Source organism: Leguminivora glycinivorella, chromosome 20 (assembly GCF_023078275.1).
Source record: "Leguminivora glycinivorella isolate SPB_JAAS2020 chromosome 20, LegGlyc_1.1, whole genome shotgun sequence".
In the NCBI taxonomy this organism is placed as follows: Eukaryota; Metazoa; Arthropoda; class Insecta; order Lepidoptera; family Tortricidae; genus Leguminivora; species Leguminivora glycinivorella.
In genome coordinates, this window is record NC_062990.1 from 5,894,016 (window position 1) to 5,907,357 (window position 13,342).

General features: G+C 37.9%; 1 protein-coding gene across 3 annotated transcripts in view; it reads left to right on the forward strand.

The window, feature by feature from the left end:
* LOC125237236 (heterogeneous nuclear ribonucleoprotein L) overlaps window positions 1–13,342 on the forward strand; it is a 688,519-nt gene that overhangs the window by 319,298 nt on the left and 355,879 nt on the right. The window lies entirely within an intron of this gene.

Consider the following 13,342-nt stretch of genomic DNA (forward strand, 5'->3'; position numbering starts at 1 on the left):
GCCTACTTCAAACTGAGTACATAACATGTTTAGAAGTTATATATATTAATTTGTATATTTAATTATATTTAATAAGAAAACTGTATAAAAGAGGCTGAAACGACTCCACAGTCAAACTAATTGTAGTTTTGTGGAGCACGCGATTATGTTGTACAAACGATTATGTTGTCTTTCATGTACGCAAGAAAACCCCAATTGTTTGAGTTCTGATTTATTTAACTGCATTAAAAATGAATTTGATGTCTGTTTCACTAAAAAGAAAGTAAAAAGCAGGACCAAGACTAAATTTAGCGACTGGGCTACGCCGGATATTCATAAGACAAGACGCCAACTCTACGACTTATACGATTTAAAAGCCACTGATAAAAGGCCGGAATTTCTGGAGCATGTTCGGAATTTTTCAAAATCTTTTAAGATGATGTGTGTCGCCGCGAAAGCTAATCACTTGTCTAAAAAGATCCTAAATTCTAGTGATAAGGTTAAAACTGCCTGGCAGGTGATCGGCAATGAAACTGGGAAACGTAAAATGAAGGATCCGCACTACAAGCTACGAATTGGTGACGCTTTAGTAAGTTCCGACCGTGAAGTGGCAGATCATTTTGAGCAGTTTTTCTCGAATATACCGGTAGAAATAACAAAGTCTCTTAATTCGTCGCCAGATGTCGCTGAAGAAATTTTGAAGAGAAATGTAGCGGAATGTACAGAATTCTTCAAATTTTCGTATATCACTCCGAACATAGTTCTCAAGACTTTTAGATCACTGAATTTAAAGAAAACTGAAGATCTATGGGGCCTGTCAGTCAAAGTTTTGCATTCCATTATTGAATCTATTGCACCATATTTAGCTGAGATTTTCAACAGATGCATTGATGTTGGCACTTTTCCAGATATTATGAAACATAGCAAAATTATCCCGTTGTTTAAATCAGGAACGAAGACAGATCCTACGAACTTTAGGCCGATTTCAATACTACCTGCATTAAGCAAAGTGTTTGAGAAACTTATTTTAAATCAACTGCTGTCGCATTTCAACAGAAATAAACTGCTTGATAGCAATCAATTTGGTTTTACCAAAGGTCGATCAACCACTGACGCTGGTGCGGTACTCCTAAAGCACATCTTTGACGCTTGGGAAAAAGCTCAAGATGCTGTTGGAATTTTCTGTGATCTGTCCAAGGCATTTGATTGCGTAGATCACGAAAATTTAAAACGAAAATTAAGCCACTACGGGATAAAAGCCGGTGCCCTCGACTTAGTCTCATCATATCTGTCGGATAGGACTCAGAGAGTAGTTATTAATGGAACTCATTCGGCGGGGTCCCCGGTAGCCCTCGGAGTGCCTCAAGGTTCAATTCTTGGTCCCTTCCTCTTTTTAGTATATATTAACGACCTACCCACTCTTGTTAAAGGCAGACATGATATAGTGTTATTTGCGGATGACACTTCTCTTATATTCAAAGTGAACAGGAAGGAAAATAGCTTCGACAGTATTAATGATGCCCTATCAACTATAGTTAACTGGTTTACGGCAAACAATCTACTTTTGAACGCCAAGAAAACCAAATGCATCAAGTTTGCGTTACCTAACGTCAAGCAGATAAATAACAGAAAAATCCAAATAAAAGGTGATACGCTGGAGTTTGAAGACCAAACTGTTTTCCTGGGAGTCACTTTAGACTCAAAACTGCAATGGCACGCACATATTGCTACTTTAGCTAACAAACTTAGTTCAGCTGCCTACGCAGTAAGGAGAATCAGACAGCTAACAAACGTAGAGACGGCCAGGCTGGTATACTTTGGTTACTTCCATAGTGTTATGTCGTATGGAATTCTGTTATGGGGTAAAGCCGCAGATATTCAGACGATATTTGTGCTGCAAAAGCGAGCTGTACGTTCCATATATGGACTGGGCGCTCGAGCTTCCCTAAGAGAGAAATTCAAAGAGGTGAACATTCTTACCGTTGCCTCTCAGTACATACTTGAGAATATTATGTATGCTAGGAAAAACATCCATGAATACAAGCTTAACAGTGATATCCATAACTATAACACTAGAAACAAACATAAACTTGCCGTGCCCTTCCACCGTCTCCGTAAGGTTAGTACGTCTTTCGTTGGGAACTGTACACGTTTTTATAACAAAATCCCCATTGATGTAGTGAACTTGCCACTCGGCAAATTTAAGTCACATGTTAAGCGCTGTTTGCTAGGTAAAGCTTACTATACGGTAAATGATTTTATAGATGATAAAAATGCCTTTAAGCCAGTAGCTTGATTATGGTAGCAGAAGTTTGTAATACAACCGTACTAGTATCCAGTAAAAATGACACAGCGTAATTTTTCTCATGTGATTGTATTGTATCATTAGTTATGTTAGTAGGACGCTTAGAGACCTTATACACCTCTAAAAAATCTTAGAGGTTTTCATTATATAGCGTAGTTATATAAAATTTATTTAAAGTATGATAGTACACTGACCCTTAGAGACCTTTACATCTCTAAGTCACGTTGAGCATGTAATTAGTTATGTATAGCTATACTAGGCATTGTTGCCCTCTTTAATGTCACCTACAAGCTTAATGTCGTGTTTCACTGTGTCGATTTTTCTTTTGTCAATTTGCTGTTAGCTTGAACATGTCATGCTCGCTTAAAAGTCTTTGCTTACGGTGGCGTGTTGATCGGGTCGCCACCTTCCCGAATGGAGGTTGAGGGAGGCGATGGCTGAGATACGCGTCATACTCGTGAACGGGTGCTGTTTGTGGAGACTGGTCTGTTCAAGCTTACCTGGGCCACATGTTTTGTTAGATTATTTAACTTTACTTTTGAGCGGATTGCGAGACACTACATTCGGTTCTTGTAAGAATTAAACTTAAGTAATGTCTTAAGGATGACACTAGAGACCATCACGTTGTCGTTTAATTTAGTTAATTTTAGCTTTTGGACACTTAGAGACTTTATACATCTCTGAGATTTTGATTATATTTTATTTTAAAATAGATTCCTTACTTTAATGACCTTGTTGTCGTTTGATTAAGTTAATGTTAGTTTTTTGGACACTTAGAGACCTTATACATCTCTGAGATTTTGATTATATTTTTAAACTTAATTTGTAACCTTGATTGGCCCTTATTTGTAAACTTGATTTGTTCTTTAATGATTGACAACTAGAGACTTGTACATCTCTTGAAATGTGTAATTTAGCTGTTCATTTTCTGTATTTTTTTTTTGTATTATTTGACAAAGGTTTTTACTTTTAAATATTTTAATTTTATAAAATTTGACTCTTGGAGACGCTATACATCTCCATGGATTATTTGATTAAGTATAATATTTTTACTTGTAATATTCAGTCTTTTACAACTATTGAAGTATTATAGATTTCTTTTATCTTTGTATCTGTTTGCACTTTCTTTATGTATTGATTATAGTTAGTAATAATATGACATTTAGAGACTTTATACATCTCTAATTCTATATCAGTGTATAGCTACTTTGCTTATGATTAATATTTTTAGTTAATATTTCTATTAATTTCATTTGTTTAACTTTAATGAATACTCTGTGATGTTGACATGTAAAAGTGCCCCCGTGGCCTATTTGCTGAATAAATGATTTTGTATTTTTGTATTTTGCATTGTATTTAAGTTATGTTTTGTAATTCTGAGTATAATAAATAAATAATAATAATAAAAACTCTCCTAAGTAAACTGCTATTTAATCAATTTCCTCGGTCTTACAAATTAGAAAGTCATTATTTAGGCGTTTCAGAGTATAATGGCTAGTTCCTAGGGAATCCCCATCGCGTGTAACAAACACTTGTAAATATCGAATTATTCGAGCTGTAGCGTCACAAATGCAAATGGAGTGACCTGTTGACATCAAGCGGCGACTAGCGTTCAGTTGTTGTCACTTAACGACTAACGAGCTAGTGAAACCAAACTACCATAGTATAAGGCCAAGTACTTACTTACTTACCTTACTATAGTATATATCGGATATATGTCAACGTTGATATATATATCCATTGTGTATGAAAGGCATTTTATTATTTTGTTACATTATTTATGAACACTACTTTAGATAAGGAAAAATCTACCAAAAATCATAAAATTTAATAGAAAAACAGTAAAAAACACAAAAAACTGTATTTTTTTTTAAACCATCTTTCTATTAAAATATTTAAAAAAAAGATATATATCGGATATTTATCCATTGATATATATCCCCGAACCCTGGTATAAGGTGTTGCTGGAATCTTCTCAGCTTGGTTCAGCTTATCAGTAGCATAGCTCCGCAGATATACGTGTAGGAAGGAAGGAGATTGGACATTCTAGGCGATGTCTATTGAATACGCCTGTCGCAACACACACTTGTGTCACACACACCATTTTTTTGTGGATTGGAAGGTTATCGTGTAACTGCATCAAAAAGATCTGCTGAAAATTATGTTTGACAAACAAGCGCTAATGGGCATAAATAATAAATAAATAAATATTATAGGACATTCGTTTCTTACACAGATTGACTGAGTCCCACGATAAGTTCAAGAAGGCTTGTGTTGTGGGTACTCAGACGATATATGTACGTAACATACAAATAATTATAAACATAGAAAACATCCATGACTCAGGAACAAATATCACACAAATAAATGCCCTGACCGGGCGCGGGCTTCGATACCCGGGCATACAGACCTAGAAATACAATCCTCTTATCAGACTTAAATTGTCTGTTCAATTTACTTGCCACAGCTCAGTAAGCAATTATAACCTATTTCTAACAACCCTTGAACGGACAGGTACCATCGAGGGGTGTTTGTGCCCGAGGCGACTTGTACAGTTTAATTAATGCCTTTGTGCCGGTTAAAATTATGTTTGCTGAATCATTTAATTGCCTAACAATGTTACACAATAATATTGTCTTCGGTTACCGCGATAGTTACTCATGAAATAAAACTATGGAAACGATTTAATCCGTTTCCATAGTTTTATTTCAATGTTACACAATGTTTGAAGTGATCATGATGTAATCCGATTTCCTGGCATTTGCTCGGAAAGAAAGATATGGTGATATTTCCATTTTCACCACTGACAGTTTCATGTTTTGCAGTCCTGAGCCGTGAGTTTTCCAGAACCTTTTGTGATGTGGACTGCAAAGGAATGGAATGCGCTCCCACCAACGGTGTTCTCTGAAAAATGCGACCTCGGTATCTTTATAGCAAAAGTGAATAAATAGGCTATTACTAGATCGGTGAGCGCCATCTTAGGCTCTCTCTTCACTTTTCATCAGGTGTGACTAGGGTCAATCGCCGATCAGTCTATAATTTAAAGAAAAAACCTTTAAACAAGTGCCCCGTATAGCTAAACTGTTAAAGGACAATAAAATGCCCGCACATCAAAAATCATCATTCCTCATTTTAGCCTTTAATCGCCCACTGCCATTTGGCATGAGCCTTCCTTCGTGAACACCACTTATCCCGATCCTGGCTAGTCTCATCCAGAGGTACCCAGTGCTTTTCCAAATGTCGTCCAAAGAATGCCATGTGTTTCTTACATCCGTTCTCTCAATATTTTGGTACACCTGCCATTACTCTTCATATCACATCGAAAATAGCTCTTGATAAACATTAGCAGGTAAAATCCTGAACATACGGCTTCAAATGAATGCATAACTATCTGCATCAAAGCTGGCACGGTTTAATTTGCACCTCCGTAACTGCTGAAATGTAATGTACATATTGTCGCTATAACCAAACTCGTGTGTAATTACTAAACGCCCCATTATTACCTATGTAAATTGTAAGCCAATCAAAGCCGTCCAGTAACCCCCACATATTTGTACCTTTATTAACTTTAGCGCTTAAGTTTATAATTTGCAATATGAAAATGTAAGACCATAATTTATTCGAATTTTATTTGTTATTTTCTTATTAAAACGAAACCAACCCATCATTTTATGTTCGTCGTGTACATATCATAGCAGCGTATGAAATTTTCTTTGTAATTGTAAAATAGTTATAGGCTTATTCAATAAGGACAGTTTTGGGTATTTAGATAACCTTTTAAATTACCTCTGTAAGACTATTAATAATACCTGGTGTGTTGCCACAGATGCTGCTAGCTGTTCACGTTAAATTATGGTCGCGTTCACACTTAAAAATGATTGTCATTGTTTTGTTCCTTTTATTTTAATGTATAATTGTAATTATAAACTCTGGAAATATTGTTTTATTTTAAATTGTGTACTTTTTTGCATATTTCTATCAATATATCCTGTTTGTGATGTGTGTGTGCTTTCCGTGTTTTCACTCGCAATAGCCCCGACGGAAGATCAGCGTTGGCCCTCCCAGGCTAACACCATGCTGTTGTCACTTGTCACGAATAAATTATTTCTATTTCTATAATATGTAAGTTATATTACTCAACTGCTGTAATCCTCGTACAGAAGTCACACCAGTGGCCTTATCATGGTCGTGTTTTTGTCAGTGTTCATATCATGCGTCACTTTCGCACTCACGTATTTGTTAGAACGTGACAGACATAGTGAAAAATGATAACCAACCGTCCATCTTAGCCTTGCAGCTTCAGTAGATCTATCGATCCATAAAATCATTTTCTGCCTCCACAATTGAGTTGGAGAGACGTTGTTTTAATTATCATCCTTGTTGACTTGACTAATAGCAGTAATTGAAACTACACATTGATTAAAGCCCGCAAATTTAATAGCTAATGGTTGAATAGGATTAAATTTCGATGGGAATGTGTGAAAATGTTAGGTCTTTATTGCTATCTAACTGTAATGGCGTCTATGGCTCAATTTATAAATAACACTACACTTCATATTTTACTTTCTTTTGCCCGCAGCTTCGCTCGCGTTAGAAAGAGACAAAAAGCAACCCATGTCACGCTCCATCCTTTCAACTATCTCCACTTAAAAAAATCACTTCGTTCGTCTCTCCGTTTTGCCGTGAAAGATGGACAAACAAACAGACACACACACTTTCCCATTTATAATATGTGGGATGATACAAAATGTTTTGATTGTATACTGAATCAGTTAAAGTTCTTTTATCAATGGTGAGCCACGTGCTCAGTGATCCAAGAATGATCTCCTCCGCAACAACAACGTCTTTGCACTTCTCGGGTACCCCCATTATGAACTTGTCTTTTTGGGCTTCACTACTCCAGCGGTATATATAGGTCGCTCGGATCCTGACGTTTTCACCCCAGTTTGATCCTCACCAGGCCCCGTAGCCGAATGGCATTTTTACGACGCGAAACGAAAACGGAACGCCGCAAAAAGTAGTCTGGCTCTGTCGCGCCAATATGCAAGAGCGATAGAGATAGATATCTACGAGCGTTTCGTGAGCGTTTGTGTAGTCGGCTATGCACGCAGGTGACTCCAGGTGGCTTAGCCGAAATGACAATCGTTGACGCTACGTAGCGGTCGAAACGCAGTCTGACTCTGTCGCGCCACTACTGAAGAGCGATAAAGAGAGCTAGCTACGACACGCTAACTTAGGTCAAAGAGCTTGCACAAAATAAGGTCTCACTTAAATTATGACGAAAAAAAAAACTACTAGAATCGGAAATACCTTTCCACATCTTTATATTCACTACCAAAGTAGAGTCTGATTAAGTCTATAAAATAGACAGTCGCTTCTACAAAGTTGTCATTATCCACCCTCGTCTCGGACATTAATTCATCTCGCGTCGAACTCGGACGTATCTCGATTGAGATTGGTCGACCAATCAGGAGTTCTGATTGATGATTAACGCGCAATCGCTGATTGGTGGTTACAAATGAACAATCATTGTTTATACTTGTGAATGTTTATGATACGGAAGTTGGTAACGGAACCATCTTCTCAAGATTTAAGCATACGACGACCTTTATACACCATTTTAACTACATATACATATAACAGAGTCAACAATAATGCTTTGCACTTCCAAACCTTGACGGGAATACGGTCAAACAAAAAAAGAAAATCATGCGTAATATATATACTTAATAAGTAACTTCGCACTAGAAGTTTTTAAGTAAGTGCCAAGAGCGAAGCGACATGTTCTTCTAGACAAACAAATTAAAATAAGACCAAACTTAACTAAAATGAAATCAGTCCGTAATATGCGAACAAGAACGTTTCACGAAAAACACTTATATCTACAGCTACACAAACGCTTATGTTTACTTACGCTAAGTCTAACCCTGACCGAGCGCAAAGGCAAGCCTCATTAGAGAGTCGCAAACCAGAACTTTGTGGAAAAATATCACGTACGGATAAACAAGACGGTACAAACAGTGAACCGCATCAAAGAAGCAAAGCGATCAAGAGCAAAGCTTTAGTATCGCGAGCTGAGGCGCGGCCGACTGTGAGCGTCGGAAACATATTTTCTGCTACTAAAGCAGCATTTTTGTGGGTTGACTTTGACAGTGTGTTTGTAAAAGTATACGTGGAAAAATATCACGTACGGATAAACAAGACGGGACAAACAGTGAGCCGCATCAAAGAAGCAAAGCAATCAAGAGCAAAGCTTTAAGTCTCGCGAGCTGACGCGCGGCCGACTGTCAGCGAGAAAACAGTAGAATTGTCATGGTGTAAAATAATTCATGGATTGCACTCTTTACGTTTTAAACGGTCTTGAAAAAGCGGCATGTGAAAAGTGGAAGAAGTATACATGTTGGAAAGTGCATTTGCATACTTATTTGACGGCATCAGTAGCTTTGTTTTGCTATTGCATCAATAGCTTGCTTGCCTCATGCAAAATACGATTAAGATGTTGGCCCAATACCCACGGAACTAACAATTAACCGATCTTAACTATCAAGTGTGACTTATCCGCGCAACGTTCAACCAAACATAACTGTGACATATATCCGCTGTAACTGACGACACGTGTGTTCTATTTAAGACGAAAGCAGGCCACAGCCTAACAATACACATGGAACCAACGTTCAATCAAGCATAAATCTCAAGTGTTACATATATCCGCTATAACTGACACCACGCGTGTTCCATTTAGGACGAAAGCAGGCCACAGCCTAAGATTGAGACGGCAAAGCGCGCCCGGAGGCTCATGCAAATGAGACGTTGGCCGAACATACGTGGAACCAACGTTTGTCCAGACTTAACTTTTGAGTGTGAATCATTTTTAGGGTTCCGTAGTCAACTAGGAACCCTTATAGTTTCGCCATGTCTGTCTGTCCGTCCGTCCGTCCGTCCGTCCGTCCGTCCGTCCGTCCGCGGATAATCTCAGTAACCGTAAGCACTAGAAAGCTGAAATTTGGTACCAATATGTATATCAATCACGCCAACAAAGTGCAAAAATAAAAAATGGAAAAAAATGTTTTATTAGGGTACCCCCCCTACATGTAAAGTGGGGGCTGATATATTTTTTCATTCCAACCCCAACGTGTGATATATTGTTGGATAGGTATTTAAAAATGAGTAAGGGTTTACTAAGATCGTTTTTTGATAATATTAATATTTTCGGAAATAATCGCTCTTAAAGGAAAAAAAAGTGCGTCCCCCCCCCCTCTAACTTTTGAACCATATGTTTAAAAAATATGAAAAAAATCACAAAAGTAGAACTTTATAAAGACTTTCTAGGAAAATTGTTTTGAACTTGATAGGTTCAGTAGTTTTTGATAAAAATACGGAAAACTACGGAACCCTACACTGAGCGTGGCCCGACACGCTCTTGGCCGGTTTTTAAATACGTTGTGTTTGTTTTACCTAATGGGTGGCTGTAATCATTCGCTTTTTGTCCATGATCATGAATACGTTAGATTACTACAGCGTACCATTTGGTTTAACCAGAGCTAATTCTGGTTGTTATTTCTTCTTGACTGTTTGACTCTTCTTCTTGACTATTTCTTATCTATTATTTATAGAATATGTTTATTGTTTCAGGTATGTATCCAGTAATTTACGCGTTTCGGACAGCGACAAAGAGTTTGAGTAATTTTATGTAAGTGTTTTTATTCTTTTATTTGTTTTACGTTATTCAGTAAATAGAAATCCTTCGCTAAAATTAATTATTATTGCGATAAATCAAAGTGACTATTAATTCCTAAAGACAACAGAGAATGTTCAGAGCGCGTGAACTGAGCAGTTTCCAAGTCGACTCGTTTAATATGTTACGAACTAGTGGCCTAGGGTTGTCACAAATTTAATTCATTGCTTTACTTAGACAATTAATAAATGAGATTTTTGGCTGAAAGCGTTGTGACTTATTTCTTTTTTTGGGTACCAAAATACTGTATCACAAAATGATAATTAAAGCTCCGTATTCATGTTAAAGATTGGTTGAGCATCAGTTGATCAATTTTGTTGATCAGTTGGCACATAGTTGCTGGAAAATTTGTTTACGGTAAAAACTAAGTACATGTTTAAAAAGATGTTGTTTAGTGACTGTTGGCTTAGCTTCGATTAACATGTTTACATACCATTGACTGTTCAGAAACATTATTTTCAAATTGTATTTTTTTTTAGACAATTCGGGCTCATAGCATACATCAAAGCTTGCATTGTGTTTAATATTTACCTACGCGAATTCGTTTACCCTTATGAAAATAGTTGTCAAAGCCGACCTCAGGCTCCCACGAGCCGTGGCAAATGCCGGTATAACGTAAGGAGGATGATGATGTAAAAATCAAATTGATATAAAAACACAAGGCGACAACCCTACCATCAGTCTTCCACTCGATGTGAAGCAAGACCTAACGATTCTCTTGTTCACGCGCGCGTATTTCCACGGTCGTTCCGTGGTGAGATTGGTATCATTTTTAGAATATTGATTGTATTTAAAAAGAAGAATAGTCTTACGTAAAAAATTACAATATAACTATAAGCTAACTAATTTGAGTCAGTGATCCAACTTGAATCTTGGCCTCCGAAATCCGAAAGAACGCCACCCGTCCCGATCCTACGCAGCCTTTTGCCAGTCACTGACTTGAAGCTGACGCAGATCCGCCACCAGACTGTCGTCTCAGCGATACCTGGGTCGACCTAAACACAGAATCAGAAAGCAAAAATACTAAGGTATTATGCGACAAGTCAACAACCAATTTTTATTTTCGATTTCGGGTTTGGTCCCATGCTTTCGAATTGCTCAGTATGACCTTTTCATTCACCTTAAGTGACTAAGGCTCCGTTGTTTCAAATCCTCTGTCACAGTTAAAGCGTTCGCAAAATTTTATTGTACGACGACGTATCTGTTAACTGTTGTTGATGCAATGTGTATCATGAAATAAATAATTCTAATCTAATCTGCACTGTCTCAAGGCCGATGCATATTTCAGTGAAGCTCCTTGCATATAAGTGAGCTGTCACATAGTTTGTGTTGCATGTCCACGCATTACATTACGGACACGCAACGCTAGCGGTGTGACATCCGACATATAACATACGTGCATAGCACAGTCTCTTTTATATAAGTACTTGAAGCGGAAAAACATATGACGATCCCCTAGGCCGGCGTGATCTTTAATACACGTCAATTTGTAAAGAAAGCTTACAACACTCAATCAGGAAAGGCATGGATTACTGCAGAAACAATTACGGCGCGAAGGGCCGATGGTAATCTGGACGCAAATCCTTCGGCTTCAACCCAATATCGCCGCGTCTGATATCAATCTGATGGGGCGACGCGAGCATTGGAGATCTTCTCTCTTTGTGTATGTTTCCATCACAAAAGTAACCTTTTCTATGCTTTAAAAAACCAAATTCTCATATTGGCCAATCAGCATTATTATTGCAGGATACTTTGGACATTGAAGGTCATATTTTTTCACTGAGTAGCAGACTCTTTAACATGTCCTATTATAAGTGTCATAAGTAAAATATTTACATTGAGGCACCTTGAAGAATCCGATCGAATTTACAATAACAGTTATTCCAATGCGTCCTAGAAATGTTTGCTTCTTTGTGCGTACTGGTTTTTAAAAACTTGTATGGCATATTAAATACTAGCTTTTGCCGGCGGCTTTGCTCGCGTTAGAAAGAGACAAGAAGCCTATGTCACTCTCCATCCTTTCAACTACCTCCACTTAAAAAATCATGTCAATTCGTCGCTCCGTTTTGCCGTGAAAGACAAATAAACAGACACACACACTTTCCCATTTAAAATATTGGTATGGATTACTGTAACCATCATATCGAGGGTTTACTGGTGAAGCCCGATAAATCGAGAATTTGTCCTTGAAATAACAACATTGTGGAAATTGCACATAGTTCGAATTTCAAAAAACAGTTTGCTCAACTTATCGGGTTTCACCAGTAAACCTTTCGTATATTATACGAATCAGAATCAAATCAAGCATACTTATTGCTTTACTTCACCATAACCAATAAAAGTTAAAGAAGTACAAATAAATTGAGAAATAGAATTTCGCTTTTCATTATTTAATAGAAACTCCATTATCTTATCTCCCTCCATGGTGGAGAATTTTAATGAACATTATAATTCCACAATGAGTTATTGTCAGTTTGGATGTTATCAATCAACCCCTTTCTACCCCTGGCCGGAGCTTAATGAGATATCGGTGGGGTTAACGTGACTACGTTGGAAAAAGTAGAAATTGCCACGTGCATGGGAATTTTCTAAAATAATCATTGAATGGCTGATTTTTACAAATCTGGATTTTTTTTAATATGATATTCAGCAAACGAACTGATGAGAAGCATCAGCGCTGCCCATGAATATGAGCAACATCATAGGAGCCACTTAAGCGCTGCCAGCTCTTGAGAACCCTGAATACTTCTTTAAGTACTCCCATGTCGTAGCACAAAGGAAATACCTCAGGATGTAACTCCTTCCTCATTCTGCACATTCTGGGAAATGAGAAGGAAAGGAGGGTTTTAACAGAGACCCCACATCTAGCGTCTCGCGAGCGTAGCGTCGGGCCAACTGTATGGAAAAAGATGCCGCGTCGGCGTGACGGCTTTGCCAGACAGTTGGGAGGGGGGGGGTGGGTTAGAAAAGAGGGGGGTGGATTTGTTCAACAGTAGGAGACAAGTGGGATCTGAATAATAATTAATAATAAAAAAATCGAAATTCATATTATACCAAACCGTCATCATCATCATCATCATTTCAGCCATTAATCGCCCACTGCTGAGCATAGGCCTCCCTTCGTGTACGCCACTTATCCCGGTCCTGGGCTAATCTCATCCAGAAGTGCCCCGCAGTTTTTCATACCAAACCATATGAAACCACATGTTCTTCTTACGGTCAGACTATATTGTACGTAGAGTCTTCAGAGCTTAGAAATGCACGAAGGAATACATGCTAGGCTGGGTAAGGGGGCCACAAATTAGAGTTTGGGAGCTGCCAGT